We start from the raw sequence: 17179 nt of genomic DNA on the forward strand, positions 1-17179 counted from the left end.
CTTGATTTCAATCCAGGAAAGATGTGGCTTAGCAGTTCGGGCTGGACTGTTCCCATGAGGCACAGGGTCAAGACTGATTTGCATATGGCCATGTCTGAACTGGGGTGGTGTGTGAGCAAAATAACGATGGATTAAACCCAGAACTGTGACTGGGGGTGAATGTTTTGCCATTGTTCAACATTCTGTCCATCATCTTGTGTGTTTTGCTGTTCACTCTATGTGGGAAGGGTATGCCCAGACGTGGGTCCCTTGCTCACTAAGCCACTGGAGTCAAGCTATCCTGGCTGAAGAAGGCTGATAGACAGAAACCGGTCCTAGGATGCTTGATTCCGGTCCAGGAAAGACATTGCTTGGCAGTTCGGGCTGGATTGTTCCCATGAGGCACAGGGTCAAGACTGATTTGCATATGGCCATGTCTGAACTGGGGTGGCTTGGTGAGCAAAATAACAATGGATTAAACCCATATCTCTGAGTGGGGTGAATGTTTCGCCATTGTGCAATATTCACTCCATCATCTTGTGTGTTTTGCTGTTCACCCTATGTGGGAAATGTATGCCCCGACGTGGGTCACCTTGCTCACTAAGCCACTGGAGTCAAGCTATCCTGGCTGAAGACGGCTAATAGCCAGAAACCGGTCCTAGGATGCTTGATTTCGATATAGGAAAGACGTGGCTTGGCAGTTCGGGTTGGACTGTTCCCATGAGGCACAGGGTGAAGACTGATTTGCATATGGCCATGTCTGAACTGGGGTGGCTTGGTGAGCAAAATAATGATGGATTAAACCCAGATCTGTGACTGGGGGTGAATGTTTTGCTATTGTGCAACATTCCGTCCATCATCTTGTGTGTTTTGCTGTTCACCCTGTGTGGGAAGGGTATGCCCAGACGTGGGTCTCTTGCTCACTAAGCCACTGGAGTCAAGCTATCCTGGCTGAAGACGGCTGATGGCCAGAAACCGGTCCTAGGATGCTTGATTCCGGTCCAGGAAAGACATGGCTTGGCAGTTCGGGCTAGACTGTTCCCATGAGGCACAGGGTGAAGACTGATTTGCATATGGCCATGTCTGAACTGGCGTGGTGTGTGAGCAAAATAACGATGGATTAAACCCAGAACTGTGACTGGGGGTGACTGTTTTGCCATTGTGCAACATTCTGTTCATCATCTTGTGTGTTTTGCTGTTCACTCTATGTGGGAAGGGTATACCCAGACGTGGGTCCCTTGCTCACTAAGCCACTTGAGTCAAGCTATCCTGGCTGAAGAAGGCTGATAGACAGAAACCGGTCCTAGGATGCTTGATTCCGGTCCAGGAAAGACATTGCTCGGCAGTTCGGGCTGGACTGTTCCCATGAGGCACAGGGTCAAGACTGATTTGCATATGGCAATGTCTGAACTGGGGTGGCTTGGTGAGCAAAATAATTATGGATTAAACCCAGATCTGTGACTGGGGGTGAATGTTTTGCTATTGTGCAACATTCAGTCCATCATCTTGTGTGTTTTGCTGTTCAACCTATGTGGGAAGGGAATGCCCAGACATGTGTCTCTTGCTCACTAAGCCACTGGAGTCAAGCTATCCTGTCTGAAGATGTCTGATAGCCAGAAACGGGTCCTAGGATGCTTGATTCCGGTCCAGGAAAGACATGGCTTGGCAGTTCGGGCTGGACTGTTCCCATGAGGCACAGGGTCAAGACTTATTTACATATGGCCATGTCTCAACTGACGTGGCTTGGTGAGCAAAATAACGATGGGTTAAACCCAGATCTCTGAGTGGGGTGAATGTTTTGCCATTGTGCAATATTCACTCCATCATCTTGTGTGTTTTGCTGTTCACCCTAAGTGGAAAATGTATGCCCAGACGTGGGTCACCTTGCTCACTAAGCCACTGGAGTCAAGCTATCCTGGCTGAAGACGGCTAATAGCCAGAAACCGGTCCTAGGATGCTTGATTCCGGTCCAGGAAAGACATGGCTTGGCAGTTCGGGATGGACTGTTCCCATGATGCACAGGGTCAAGACTGATTTGCATATGGCCATGTCCGAACTGGGGTGGCTTGGTGAGCAAAATAACAATGGATTAAAACCAGATCTGTGACTGGGGGTGAATGTTTTGCCATTGTGCAACATTCCGTCCATCATCTTGTATGTTTTGCTGTTCACCCTATGTGGGAAGGGTATGTCCAGACATGGGTCCTTTGCTCACTAAGCCACTGGAGTCACGCTTTCCTGGCTGAAGACTGCTGATAACCAGAAACCGGTCCTAGAATGCTTGATTCCGGTCCAGGAAAGACATAGCTTGGCAGTTTGGTCTGGACTGTTCCCATAAGGCACAGGGTCAAGACTGATTTGAATATGGCCATGTCTGAACTGGGGTGGCTTGGTGAGCAAAATAACGATGGATTAAACCTAGATCTGTGACTGAGGGTGAAACTTTTACCATTGTGCAACATTCCGTCCATCATCTTGTGTCTTTTGCTGTTCACCCTATGTGGGAAGGGTATGCCCAGACGTGGGTCCCTTGCTCACTAAGCCACTGGAGTCAAGCTATCGTGGCTGGATAAGGCTGATAGACAGAAACCGGTCCTAGGATGCTTGATTTCGATCCAGGATAGATGTGGCTTAGCAGTTCGGGCTGGACTGTTCCCATGAGGCACAGGGTCAAGACTGATTTGCATATGGGCATGTCTGAACTGGGGTGGCTTGGTGAGCAAAATAATGATGGATTAAACCCAGATCTGTGACTGGGGATGAATGTTTTGATATTGTGCAACATTCCTTCCATCATCTTGTGTGTTTTGCTGTTCACCCTGTGTGGGAAGGGAATGCCCAGACGTGGGTCTCTTGCTCACTAAGCCACTGGAGTCAAGCTATCCTGGCTGAAGACGGCTGATAGCCAGAAACCGGTCCTAGGATGCTTGATTCCGGTCCAGGAAAGACATGGCTTGGCAGTTCGGGCTGGACTGTTCCCATGAGGCACAGGGTGAAGACTGATTTGCATATGGCCATGTCTGAACTGGTGTGGTGTGTGAGTAAAATAACGATGGATTAAACCCAGAACTGGGACTGGGGGTGAATGTTTTGCCATTATGCAACATTCCGTCCATCATCTTGTGTGTTTTGCTGTTCACTCTATTGAGAAGGGTATGCCCAGACGTGGGTCCCTTGCTCACTAAGCCACTGGAGTCAAGCTATCCTGGCTGAAGAAGGCTGATAGACAGAAACCGGTCCTAGGATGCTTGATTCCGGTCCTGGAAAGACATTGCTTGGCAGTTCGGGCTGGACTGTTCCCATGAGTCACAGGGTGAAGACTGATTTGCATATGGCCATGTCTGAACTGGCGTGGTGTGTGAGCAAAATAACGATGGATTAAACCCAGAACTGTGACTGGGGGTGAATGTTTTGCCATTGTGCAACATTCCATCCATCATCTTGTGTGTTTTGCTGTTCACCTTATGTGGGAAGGGTATGCCCAGACGTGGGTCCCTTGCTCACTAAGCAACTGGAGTCAAGCTATCCTGGCTAAAGACGGCTGGTAGCCGGAAACCGGTCCTAGGATGCTTGATTCCCGTCCCAGAAAGACATGGCTTGGCAGTTTGGGCTGGACTGTTCCCATGAGGCACAGGGTCAAGACTGATTTGCATATGGCCATGTCTGTACTGGGGTGGCTTGGTGAGCAAAATAACGATGGACTAAACCCAGATCTGTGACTGGGGGTGAATGTTTTGCCATTGTGCAACATTCCGTCCATCATCTTGTATGTTTTGCTGTTCACCCATTGTGGGAAGGGTATGCCCAGACGTGGGTCCCTTGCTGACTAAGCCACTGGAGTCAAGCTATCCCGATGAAGATGGCTGATAGCCAGACACCGGTCCTAGGATGCTTGATTCCCGTCCAGGAAAGACATGGCTTGGCAGTTTGGGCTGGACTGGTCCCATGAGGCACAGGGTCAAGACTGATTTGCATATCGCCATGGCTGTACTGGGGAGGCTTGGTGAGCAAAATAATGATGGATTAAACCCAGATATGTGACTTTGGGTGAATGTTTTGCCATTGTGCAACAATCCGTCCATCATCTTGTGTGCTATGCTGTTCACCCTATGTGGGAAGGGTATGTCCAGACGTGGGTCCCTTGCTCACTAAGCCACTGGAGTCAAGATATCCAGGCTGAAGATGGCTGATAGCCAGAAACCGGTCCTAGGATGCTTGATTCCTGTACAGGAAAGACATGGCTTGGTAGTTCGGGCTCGACTGTTTCCATGAGGCACAGGGTCAAGACTGATTTGCATATGGCCTTGTCTGAACTGGGGTGGCTTGGTGAGAAAAATACCGATGTATTAAACCCAGATCTGTGACTGGGGTGAATGTTTTGCCATTGTGCAACATTCCGTCCATCATCTTGTGTGTTTTGCTGTTCACCCTATGTGGGAAGGGTATGCCCCGACGTGGGTCCCTTGCTCACTAAGCCACTGGAGTCAAGCTATCCTGGCTGAAGGCGGCTGATAGCCAGAAACCGGTCCTAGGATGCTTGATTCCGGTCCAGGAAAGACATGGCTTGGCAGTTCGGGCTGGACTGTTCCCATGAGGCACATGGTCAAGACTGATTTGCATATGGCCATGTCTGAACTGGGGTGGCCATTGCCTCTCGGAATTCTGTGCCCCTGTCCGACCCCAATTCAGCGACTCCATCGCTGACTTCTTCAGCATGCATGCCCTGACCTCCACCGACTACATCCTCCTCAGAGACCTGAACTTTCACCTTGAGAACAACGACAGCACCTCCACCACTCTGATCGCCAACCTCGCCAACCTCGGACTGAGGCAGCTCATCAAAAAGCCTACTCATTCCGCCAGCCACACGCTGGACCCCGTCTTCTCCTCAAGCTCCCATGTCTCCTTCAGCCACACCACCAAACTCCTCCAAAACTATCACCGCTGCATCCACTTCACCTTCCAGAAACCCACCACACACCACCGCACCCAACAGATCCCTCGTCGCTGCTGGAGCAAAGTCACCGAAGACCAACAACACGCAAACCTCGCTCTCAGCCCACCCACCGACACCTCCAACATCGACTCCGCCACCTACAACCTTAGACGCTGGATCAATGACTGCGCCAACACCCTCGCCCCGCTGAAGCAACCCACTCAGAGAAACCAGCAAGAGAGCTAGCTGGTTCACCCAAGAACTCCTAGCCTCCAAGCGAACCAGCCGGAAACTAAAAAAGAAACGGCACAATGAAAAGACACCGGAAAGCCTCGCAGCCGACAAAGACGCCATCTGCAAACACCATCAGGTCTGCCAAGAAGACCTCCTTCAAAGACCGCCTCAACAACAATGCACAAAACAGCTAGAAACTCTTCAACATCGTAAAGGAACTCTCCAATCTCAGCTCCAACACCAACGACATCCAGCCATCGCAAGCCCTGTGCGACTCCCTCGCCACCTTCCTCTACCGCAAGATTGCTGACATCCACGACAGCTTCAATGCCCAAACAGCAACACAACAGACCCTCCGCACACCATCGACCACGACCCCCTGCCAGCCTGGGCCGACGTGAACATAGATGACACCATCAAGACCATGAGCACAATCCACTCCGACTCCCCGTCAGACCCACTCCCGCACCACATCTTCAACAAAGCCAGCAGCTCCATCGCACCCCACCTGCGCAATGTCATCAATCTCTCCTTTGAGACCGCAACCTTCCCAGAGAACTGGAAACATGCCGAGATCACCGCGCTACTCAAAAAACCCAAGGCGGACCCGAGAGACCTCAAGAACTTCCGGACCATCTCCCTGCTTCAGTTCCCAGCCAAGGTCATCGAGATGATCATCAACAGATAGCTAACCCAATACCTCAAAGAAAACAGCACCCTGGACCCATCCCAGTCATGGTTCGCAGCAACCACAGCACCGAGACTGCCCTCATCAACTAGTCAATGAAAGTAAGAAACCAGAAGCTGGAGGTTGTGAAATTAAAGAATCTAAAGTGACAAATTCTGACAAGCAAGTGTAAGATGAACAACCAAGCACAAGTCAAGTAGAGTGGGCACCAGGTCTCGTAAGACTGCTGTTGAGTGTGAAGAAGAGAAAGTTACCTGAAAACCAAGAGAAAGTACAACAAAGGATAGGGCTAAATAAAAGGACTTGTGAACTAGAAAAAGAAGGTGAAGAAGTGGTTCAAGCTAAGAGAGCAAAAAAGGGTGACCATTGGCCAAGTGGAGTAAAAAGACTGAAATACACTCTTGAAAGGTAAAAACCAGAGCAAATAAATGAAGTTTCAAGTCAAACTGAACAAGCAGAATCAGAGGAAGATTTAGTGCGAAAAACAAAAAGAATAAGAATTCCGAGCAAGAAATACACAGCTCCAGAATGGAAATATGTGATTTTGGAAGAAATTGAAAGCACAGATCCAATAAAAATAGAAGTTGCTACTGGTATTGAGCAAGTTGATGAAAGCAAATTGAAACCACCGTGTAAAGAACTGTAAAAAATAAGGTGCAACAAATTCAGTCAAAATAAATTGAAAAAAACAGAAATATTTTAAAGAAGACTCTTAAAAAAAAGGGGGGTAAAGAAGAAAGCCTTGAAGTGTGGGATACACTTTTTTTCTGGTGGTTTTTGGACAAGTTTGTCAAAATCTTTAGAGAGTTGTTAGAAATTGTTCTTAGCTTCTTTCTTACATTTTTTTTAAAGTATTTTTTATAGTATACAATATGGCAGAAGATACAGTGACTGTACAACAAAAACCTAGACTAAAAAGTAGATGTTTTAAAGCTTGCTTATGTAGGGTCCTACTACTAATGTTGATGTGGTCAATATTGACTATCATTGTACCTGTTCTAATAGTGACTAATAACAATAATAATACTAATAATGTGATAAGTGAGAGAGTGAATTCTGTTACTAAAGAAACACCTAAAACTAACACAGAAGAGATAGATGAAAGTATTTATCATCATGATAAATCGATTACTGATTTCTTGTTAAATATTTATGCAAAATTATTGTATGAGTATGTTGAGACAATGGACGTTAGAGATTATGTGTGCATGCAATTACCTTTGTCTGTCTCAGAGGGGGTGACTTACCATCACTTACCTTTAACATATGGTGTGTCGTGCAGTGTATTAACAAGATTGTTTTACACAACGGGGAAGTTCCAATATTAATATTCTAATCTAAATTTTGTGTTTTCAGAAATTCCAATTAGAAAACATATGAAGAAGGTGTACAGTAATAGAAATGCGGTATACGTGGGAAAAGTTTTCCATATTACTCAGACACTAGATATAGTATATGTTCATAGACATAATCTTACATGTAGTTTGCAGGCTGAAGAAAAAGAATTCATTAACATGGTAGAAGATAGAAGACAGGATTTTCAAAGAAAAGCTGGTGAACAGAAGTCACATGTTCCACCATGGTATTTCAGAGAGGGAAATTATAAAAAAGGCGAGACTTACGCTGCAGTGTCTCTGGATTGGTATCATAAAGGGAAACTTTGCTTGCTTAGACTAAAAACTGACTATAACACTTATTTTATTGGCACTGGTGAATGTGAACATACATTTTCAATGACTGGTGGATGGGGTTTGAAAGGTGGAACTGAGTTTACTATGTGTGCGGTAAGAATGTCTACTATAGGTTGCCTGCACATTGGTATGATAGTTGTTAATTTGGAATCGTATTCCCCAAGGTGTATCATGTAGATAGAATCATTAAAATCAATGAAATAAAGCATGGGCTAATACGCAAAAAGACAGCAAGTTTTTCAGAAATAATTGGTGATATTTTTGGTGCACTGATAGCCTCAGTTGGAGTTGAAAATTGTCCACAGTGGTTGATCGTTTATCAACCTATACTGCTGGTTGGTTCTTGATGATTGATACTGAAATGGTGGCAATTAGATCAATGGTTTTGCAAAATCGACTTGCTCTTGATATTTTATTGGCAAAAGAGGGCAGAATCTGTGGCATGTTGAAAATATAACTTCTCTGTACTTTTATCCCTGATAAAAGTAAAAGTCTTGAGGGATATATTAAGAACATTGAAAAATTGCATGAGGATTTGACTCAACTGGAGGTTGAGAGTGTTTGGGAGAAACTTGGTAAGGGTTTTTCCTCTGTGGGTAAAGGGTTTTCTACATTTGGGAGTAGCTTATTAGGGAAAATACTAATACCAATTATTTCAATAGCGGTAGTGGCATTATCAATAATAGTGGCATATAAATGCTGCAAGTGTAGATGTGGAAAGAAGGAGATGACAGAGTCAGACAATAAATGTAGGGCAAGAAAGAGACAAAGAGATAGAACTAGAAGATATGACACGCAATTATTATGAAATGATGAAAGATTTAGATGAGAAAATGGCAAAACGGGAAAGAAGTACAGTCCTTTAGATAAAAATGAATGTGGCAATTGTTATGATGTTTATTTTTGTGATGGCTTAAAAATGCCATCAAAGGGGGGAATTGATGGAGCAGGGTTTTGAGAAAATAAAACCTGCTCAGATGAACTCCTCAGTAACATTTACTAATAGTGTGCTGTGAAACTAACATGCAAAACCACAAAAACATGGGAAAATGCTTTTGCACATGTGTGCACTAATGTGTGGACTAATACAAGAAAACTAGGCCGCATTTGCGTTTTGTTTGAAATAAAATAAAAATGATGCCGCTTTTCTACATTAATGCTCTTGCTAGGAATACAAGGTGGGATAGTGTGATACAGGGTGGTTAACAGTGAGAAATATATTTCATGAAATTAATAATGTCTGTGTTCCGTTCCTCATAGTGAAGCACGCATGGGCCTACATCTTTGAATGCAGAAGTACCTCTAGTCAGACCTATATGGTTTCATCAGGTGATTAAATCACAACATATTTAACAAAGGATGCAAGGTATAGGAAAATACTTTTATTTTATTTAAACATGTTATTTTTTTACTTTTCCATTTTTTCTTTTTTTATCATATTTGATACATACTCATTTCTTTATATAAAAAGATTTTATCAACACTTTTATATAGAACAATCTATGTGATATATGTTTTGTAAGGAAAACTTTTTTTGAAAAAGAAGAACCCCATAAACTCACCATAAATTCATACCATTCATTCCATCATACATACTACATACTACTTCACTCACTAACCAACCTGTGGCAAAACTAAACTAACATATGGGACATAAATTAATCTACATCTTTGAAAGTCAGTCGAGGGTTAAAGAAAATAAATATGAATAAATAAGCTGAAGGGGCGTGGCTAAGATGGCCACCACAACGGACGTGTCTCAGTGAGGCTCCATGACTTGGCTGTCACCTCGCCAGTCCAATGGTGTCTAGCTGGTACTGGCCCACACCCAGCGGTTCCTGACCACTTCGGGCGCCCAGCGCTCACGTCCATGCTGCAGGCCCAGCATCACAGGGGCTGAAATCCGGACTTTGCAGCGGGGACGCGCACCGCGCATAAGATGGCGGCCGCCAAACTCGTGTCTTCTCGCATTGTCAGTTGCACTTCCATGGGCCCGTGGAATCCCTGCTGCGCCATACCAGGCTCTCGCCAACAGTAAGAAGAGGTGGACAAAGTAGGGGTTGGAGGAGACGACTTCAGGCATCTGACGCTGGGTGTTCCGCTCGATTCTTCATGGGGACCGCGGGGGTCCCGACGCGGATCTTCACAACCACTAGCGCCCTCCTCTTGACCCGCCCGGTGGGTGCCTCCCCCGTGCCCGGGGGCCCATTGCGGAGAGGGGGAGATCTTCGTGCAACAGCAGGAGGTGCATTTCGCACAGGAGCGTCGCCACCACCTGCATTGGCCGCGGGAGATCTAACTGCTGTCGACTTGCGGAGCTCGTTTGCTGCCAGCTTGCGGGGCCCATCTGTCGCTAACCCGGCATACCGCTGGGGCCCAGGTGAGCCCGCGCAAGAGTGGCAGTGACCCGGTGGGCGGATCTGCACGCCTCGCAGGGACTGTTGAGATTGCGGCCATAGTGCAGCTTCCCGGACTTTAAAATGGCGGCCTATCGCACCACCGCCCAGCATCCTGCATCGGTGTGCGGCGAGCCCTGAGGACTGGACAGACAACCGCTGGGGGACCTGGAGGCTCTGACCCAACATAAGACCTCAAAATAGAGGCTTGCCTGGACTCCCTGGGGGCTGAGGAGGTACGTGGAGAGCAACTGATGATCTAACCTTGGCGCCACCCCTCACTGCCAAGCGCTAGAGCGGGACAGCCACCCTCATCTGGGCAAGTAGCGCGGCAGGGGGGCCCCCAGGGATTGAGACAGGGTGGGGCCCCCACCTTCACAAGAGGCTACCAGTACCACCATGGGGCAATAGCAACCACCAACACCACGCACTTTGATGCAGTGGGCGCCTAACTGACCGGTGTCTACATTACGCCAGCCTGTGCACGCAGCTAGCCTTACCTGCTGCGGCCCAGTCTGGGTGTAGAGTTACCACCAGCCAGGGGACCCTGCCCCCACCGTCCGGTGCTGGCAGTGGGCAGAGCGCAAGTGGTGTGGTGGCTGGTTGAGGGACACTGCACACGCACCAGCTAATCAGGACAAGGAAGACAACGGACTGACGCCAATTCCAGTGAGTTGCGTTGGGTAGGTCCGCGAGCTCCCGTCCCTCCTGGCGGCCTACAGTGAGGGCACCCCAACTCCGCCACACACAGCACTCACCTTCCCAGGAGCCCGAAACCCACAGTCCAGTCTCAGCTTGGCCTCCCTCCGGAGTCATTTCCACTCCTGCGGGACACTGCGCAGCAGCTAACCCCAAGGCTAGGAGATCCACCATCGGCTAGGACAGTATTTTACCTCGATAACAACATCCTCCACTTTCGCGTGGTCCCCAACAGACAACATGGGCAAGCCCAGAGCAATAGCACCAGCCTCAGGGGCTGCATCAGCAGCCCCCACCAACCATTCCGATGGTGCCCCAGGGGCCGACGGACCGACCACAGACATCTCCCTACCGGCCAAGCTGGACAAGGTCCTAATGGCAATAGAGCAGTCCAGACTCTCCATGGCACAACAATTGGGCACCCTCACGACGGACATTAGCCTCCTCCGTGTTGACCACTGAAATCTTGCAGACAAGTTTTCAGACAATGCGAGAGCGGTCAATGACATCCAGCTCTTGGTGCAGACACATCAAGACTCGATACGGACTCTGATAGGCCGCATGTCCACTATGGAAGAACGCATCGATGATCTGGAAGGGCGATCACGGCGCTGCAACATCTTCTTGGTCTGCCGGAGGGAATTGAAGGATTTGACGCAGTGGAGTACATGGAGACGTGGACTAAGTCATTCACCCCAGATATTAAGCAGACAGCGTTCTTCTCCATCGAAAGGGCGCACCGAGTTCCAGCGCGTCGTCTCCGTCCGGGAGCCCCACCGCGCCCATTGTTGGCAAAATTCCTACACTTCAGAGACCGTGACTCGGTGCTCCGGGCAGCTCGACAACATGGACCGCTCCGAGTCGAGAACAAAACCATCATGCTTTTCCCCGACTACTCCTGAGTGGTCCAACACCAAAGGTCATCCTTTCTGGAAGTGAAGCGGCACCTACGATCAGAAAAAAATACAATATTCCCTGCTTTTTCCCGCTCGCCTTAAAGTCATACACGATGGCACGACTCACTTCTTCGCGACCCCGGAGGAGGCCCTTGAGTGGGCGGACCAGAACTGTACCGCAGGCCGTCAGGAGGAACGCATCCAGGAGCAACACCCGAGAGCAACAGGCCCCAGAAGACAGCGCTCCCGGAGACGCAACCGTCCGGGCGCGGCCGCATCACTTCCACGCACCTTGGGGTCCGCGGATTTGGAGCTAATAGTTCAGGAAAGACGCAAAACCCTGAAGCCAGTGGCAGGCCTCTGTCCCCCCTCCCCTGCAACAGACATTGAATGGGCTCCCAACATCTTTACATCGGAGGAAGAGGGGGACAGTGAAACAATGCAATCCCGGGTGGATTCGGTAGTTCTGCCCTCGGTTACCCCACGAACAGCAGACAACCTGATATGAATGGACCCTTGCAACACGCTGAGGACTTGGGGCGGGGGGTGATACCTTCTGCATATTGCAACAGATAGTCCTCGTGACGCATGCGCCTTCCCGTCCTATCAGGCCTAATTTGCCCATATGCACACATGCAGACCAGCAGACGATCAGTGATTGCGCATATAGCCCACATGTTGAGATCCTTCACGGATACCAGGCCGTCACCCCTACAATATGTTGATGCTCTCGCACCAATTCAGAGCTAGTTTGGACGTATCGCCCCTGACGATAGGTCTCCCAAGTTGGGGCAGGTTATGTTCGCCCGCCTCAGTTTCCCCTTCCCCCTGATCCCACCCGCATTGCACTGTGTCCCCGCCCATAAGCCATTGAGCAGCTGTGCTGACGGTCTAGCAGTGAGAGCACTGGGGGAATGAGTTAGAGTTCGGGGCTTCCGGGGGAGCCCATTCACCTACCCAGCCTTATACACCCTACGCATACATCGATGGCACACACAGGTAACATCACCATCCTTACATTGAATGTGCGCGGTATGCACACCGCGCGCAAGAGGTACTCAGTATACGCTTAGATCAAACGCCACTATGCACAAATTGCGTTCCTGCAAGAGACGCACCTTACAGCGGGCGAGGTGGCGAAACTGCGCAGGCGATGGAGGGGTATCATATGTGCCACTACATATTCGGCCTTCGCTCGGGCCACCCTCATATGGGTGCACCCCGGTGTTCCATTTCAGGAGCAGTCCCACATCATTGATCAAGCCAGCCGATACACTCTATTGCAGGGTCAGTTAGACGGTCAAGCAGTACTGCTGGGGAGTATCTATGGGCCCAACGTAGACCAGAATACATTTTGGGACACGCTTTCCGCCCCTTTAAGCACATACACACAGGTACCCTGGATCCTGGGTGGGGACTACAATTGTGTGCAAAACATAACACTGGATAGATCCCATCCGACATCCCCCCTTGTAATGCAGGCAAAACAATTTGTAGCATGGGCACAACACTAGTCCCTTGTGGATGCCAGGCGAACCCAGAATCGTACTGCCAGACTCTACTCGTTCCATTCGAGGCCTCACGGCCTTAGGGTACGCCTGGACTGTTTCCTCTGCTCCCCCGCTATCCTACCTATTATTTCAGACACGGACTATCTAGGCAGAACCATATCAGATCACAACGCCAACACAATAGCGATCCGATGGCGCCCGCCGTATCCCCCTGTCCCTACTTGGCACCTCCCCAGGGACTGTCTCGATGACCCAGTTTTTAAGCAAGCTCAAGCGGACCACATAAGCCATTACTTCCAGGACAACACGAATACGGACACTACACGCGCGAACGAGTGGGACGCGTTTCAAGTCGTAATGGTGGGTAACTGCATTCGCCACATCACGGGAGTCCGACGGGTCCTGGAGCGTGACATCCAAAGTGCAGAACAAGTGCTGGCCGCCCTTACCAAAGAGACAGACCCGGATAAAGTCACGCCGGCCCAGATTGCGAATGCCAAAACCACTTATGAGGAAGCGTTGGCAAGCATGCGCCGATATAACTTTGCGGCATACACGACCCGTGCCCATAAGGAGGTAGATAGAGCGGGCGCGTTACTGGCATGGTTCGTTAAACAGGACTCGACCCTTCCGCCTATCACGGCGATCCGTAATGCTCAAGACACTCTTCTCTACTCGCAGGACTCGATCCTTAAAGCCTTTCAAGAGCACTACACACTGTTATATGCCAGTCTCTCCCAGGTGCCGGAGGAAACCCTTTCTTGCTTTCTAGATCGGTTCCAGGTAGCCCACATAGACCATGACACCCGCCAAGACCTCGACGGTCCAATCAAGGCGACGGAAATTAGGCATGCAATGAAGGCATTAGCCACTCGCAAGGCCCCTGGTTTAGACTGTCTTCCACTACAAATTTACCACACCTTCGTGTCCCAATTGGTCCCCCAGTTAGAGCTGCAATTCCGGGCGGCCATAGACGGAGGTGCTTTACCCCAATCCATGTGCGAATCCGTCATAGTGTCCCTTCTTAAGCCAGATAGGGACCCCCAGCGATTGGGCTCCTACCGGCCCATAGCCTTTCTGCCCGCAGACTATAACATTTACAGAATGGCAGATAGGTACACCACGGTCCTTCCACAACTGATCAACCCAGATCAGAATGGTTTTGTTCTGGGCAGAAATACCTCTTACAACATCCGGCAGCTTTTTCATGTACAGGACCAGATACAAGATTGATTCCCCCGGGCAGCGTGTCTGGTATTGGACCTCGAAAAAGCTTTCGACACCCTCTCGTGGGCTTACTTATTTCAGGTCCTGCAATGCATTACTAGCCTACACTAAGCTCATCTACTCCACGCCCAGCTCCAGAGCGAGACTAGGCCCCCTCATTTCTGCCTCCTTTCCAGTCCGTCGGGGCACCAGGCAAGGCTGTCCACTCTCCCCCCTACTTTTTGCCCAGGCAATGGAGCCTCTGGCAATTTACCTCCGTGCTGCGGGCGAGGAGTGGGGTATCCCAATCGCCAACTCCACCCATGCAGTGTCACTATGCGCTGATGATGTACTCATTTACATCCGGGATATTGCAGCAGACCTATCCCCTATACTATGCATTTTACAAGACTTTGAGGAAGTGGCGGGACTTAAAGTCAACTGGGCCAAATCCACTGTATATCCCTTGGTGCAGACTCTGCCCCAGTGTCCATTCCGACTGGGTAAGGTGGACCTCTCATGGAGCCCCCAAGTGGTCAGATATCTAGGAGTTCGGCTGTATCATACGCCGCAGGACATATACGTGGGTAACTACCGCAAACTGATGGCTAGCATTAGATCCTCGGTCCACTTTTGGAAAGATCTCCCACTGGCAGTCACGGGGAAGATAGCGGTCGCGAAAATGATCCTCATTCCGCGGCTGCTGTATTTCTTTTCTAACCTCCCGGGGGTTCCCCCATGATCTCTTTTTCGAGAGCTCAACACCCTGCTGGGGATGCACATCTAGGGCTCCGGCCGCCGGCATATTGCCCTTGCAAAACTGCAACTGCCCCTTGACCAAGGAGGACTAGAGGCCCCATCATTTGAGGCATACTTCTTGGCCGCCCATTTGCAATGGTTGCCCCGTTGAACGGCGGGCCGGGCGAAAAGGGAACTGATCACCACGACTGGGCCCACTCAAACCCCCACTATCCACTGCATTCTGCTACCAGGGTCTGCGCCACCACCAACTAAGCCGCTTCAGGTGATGACTGCGCGCGCCTGCCTAACGCGCATTCATAGAATGCACCAGACTGCAACTCCATACTCCCCGCTTCTACCGCTGGTAGGGTTCCCCAAAGGCCGGGTACATTACACAGAAAGAATGCTACACATATGGACTGACTCTGCCTTGAAAGACGTAGGGGCGCTGTACTTTAATGGAGAATTACAGACATTTGAGGCGCTTGCGACCAACTTCGAACTTCCCAGAGGACAGTTTCTATTGCATAGACGGCTCCTAGCAGACTCCCGCAAGCAGTGGCACGCGATCGAGACGCAACCTCCCACACATCCTGTAATCTATGCGGTCCTGCAGGTGGGTCCAGGGTGACAGCTAGTCACCTGGATATATAAAGCCATACGCACCCCTAAACAGCCCACTCTTGCACCCCTCAGAGAAAAATGGGAGACCGACTTTCGCAGACCACTACATGACAGGGAATGGACCAGGGCACTCGAACATACCAAAAAAGTATCCCGCAACTCTCTTAGCTCATATTCGGCACTTTCAGCTCCTTTTCATAATTTGTCTTTCCTTTCCTTTGACCTTCTCTTGTTTTAATTTGTTCTTTCCCTTACAGATCCTTTATTTTCTCTTGTTTGTCCTTGTTTTCCTTTCTTTTCCTTTTCTTTCCTTTGTTTGGTCTTTATTTCCGATTTCTTGTCTTTGCCTGGCCTCCTGCCTTTTTACCTTGACACTCTCTTGTATGAATTTGTTCTTCCCCTTACAGATCCTTTATTTTCTCTTGTTTGTCCTTGTTTTCCTTTCTTTCCTTTGTTTAGCCTTTATTTCCGACTTCTTGTCTTTGCCTGTGCTTTATTTATCCTTTTATCCTTTTTTCCTTGCAATCAGCACTTTTCTGACTTTTTCGACCTTTTCCTGACTTTAAAATGGTCGCCCGACTTTTCTGCTCACTGATTGGCCCTCGCGCCTGACTCCAAAATGGCCACAGAGACTCTCGCAAGACTTCTTAGCCAATCGGGCGCTTCTTGACTTTAAAATGGCCGTCCGACTTTTCTGCTCGCTGATTGGCCCTCGCGCCTGACCCCAAAACGGCCGCCGAGACTCTCACGAGAGCTCGCGCCAATTTCTTTAAACTTCGCGCTTTCTCTACAGCGCTTACCGGGTCACTTGGTCTTCCCCTCGCCGCGGTCGGGGTGGGCTCCCGCGTCGCTGCGCTTCCGTTGGTGGCACCTGTCTTCCTTTCTTCTTTTGTCACAATGCGATCCAGGGTAGGCTCCTGGTTTAAAATCGCAATTTCTGCACACCAGTGGATCTCGATCCCGCCTGCGTCGCCAGATGTTGTGTCCCCCGACCCAGGAAAACCACACAGTACACGGTGTTGGTTGTCAGGTACGTCTTTATTGTTGCAGTCACAGCGTGTACAGATCACAACCTCTTGCCTCGAGGTCCAGCAGCCAAGTGTCCCCTGTCCCCACCCCCTGACCGGATGTGGTGTCCGGTGTCCCCTCGCTTCTGTCCTGTCCCAGGGTCCTAGTGCCCTTGCCCTGGGCATGACAGTAGAAATGCAAGAAACTACACACAATGTCCAACACATAATACATTTCTTAAACATTGCTACATGCTACACCACTGCCGTAAGTTCAATTGGTCCCCAAAGCATATCAGGGTCAAGAATATCTTTCATAACAGAAGCTTTTTGTTTACATTACAGTCCCAGAAGTATACCGACCGGAACTGTCCAAAGTGTCATCAGTGTCCTTGGCTGACGCCATGGCTTTTTCGGTAAAAGGCAAGGCCCTAGTCTATCCAAAGGGCCATTAAAGAAACTGTCAGCCGAAGTAATGTTATTGAAAACAATGACAAAGCCATAGATCTATATCCATAAACAATATAAATATGCAGAGGTAATAACACAATGTAGGATATAAACTTCAGAA

The sequence above is a fragment of the Lissotriton helveticus genome, chromosome 5_1 (genome assembly GCF_964261635.1).
Source record: "Lissotriton helveticus chromosome 5_1, aLisHel1.1, whole genome shotgun sequence".
Taxonomy (NCBI): domain Eukaryota; kingdom Metazoa; phylum Chordata; class Amphibia; order Caudata; family Salamandridae; genus Lissotriton; species Lissotriton helveticus.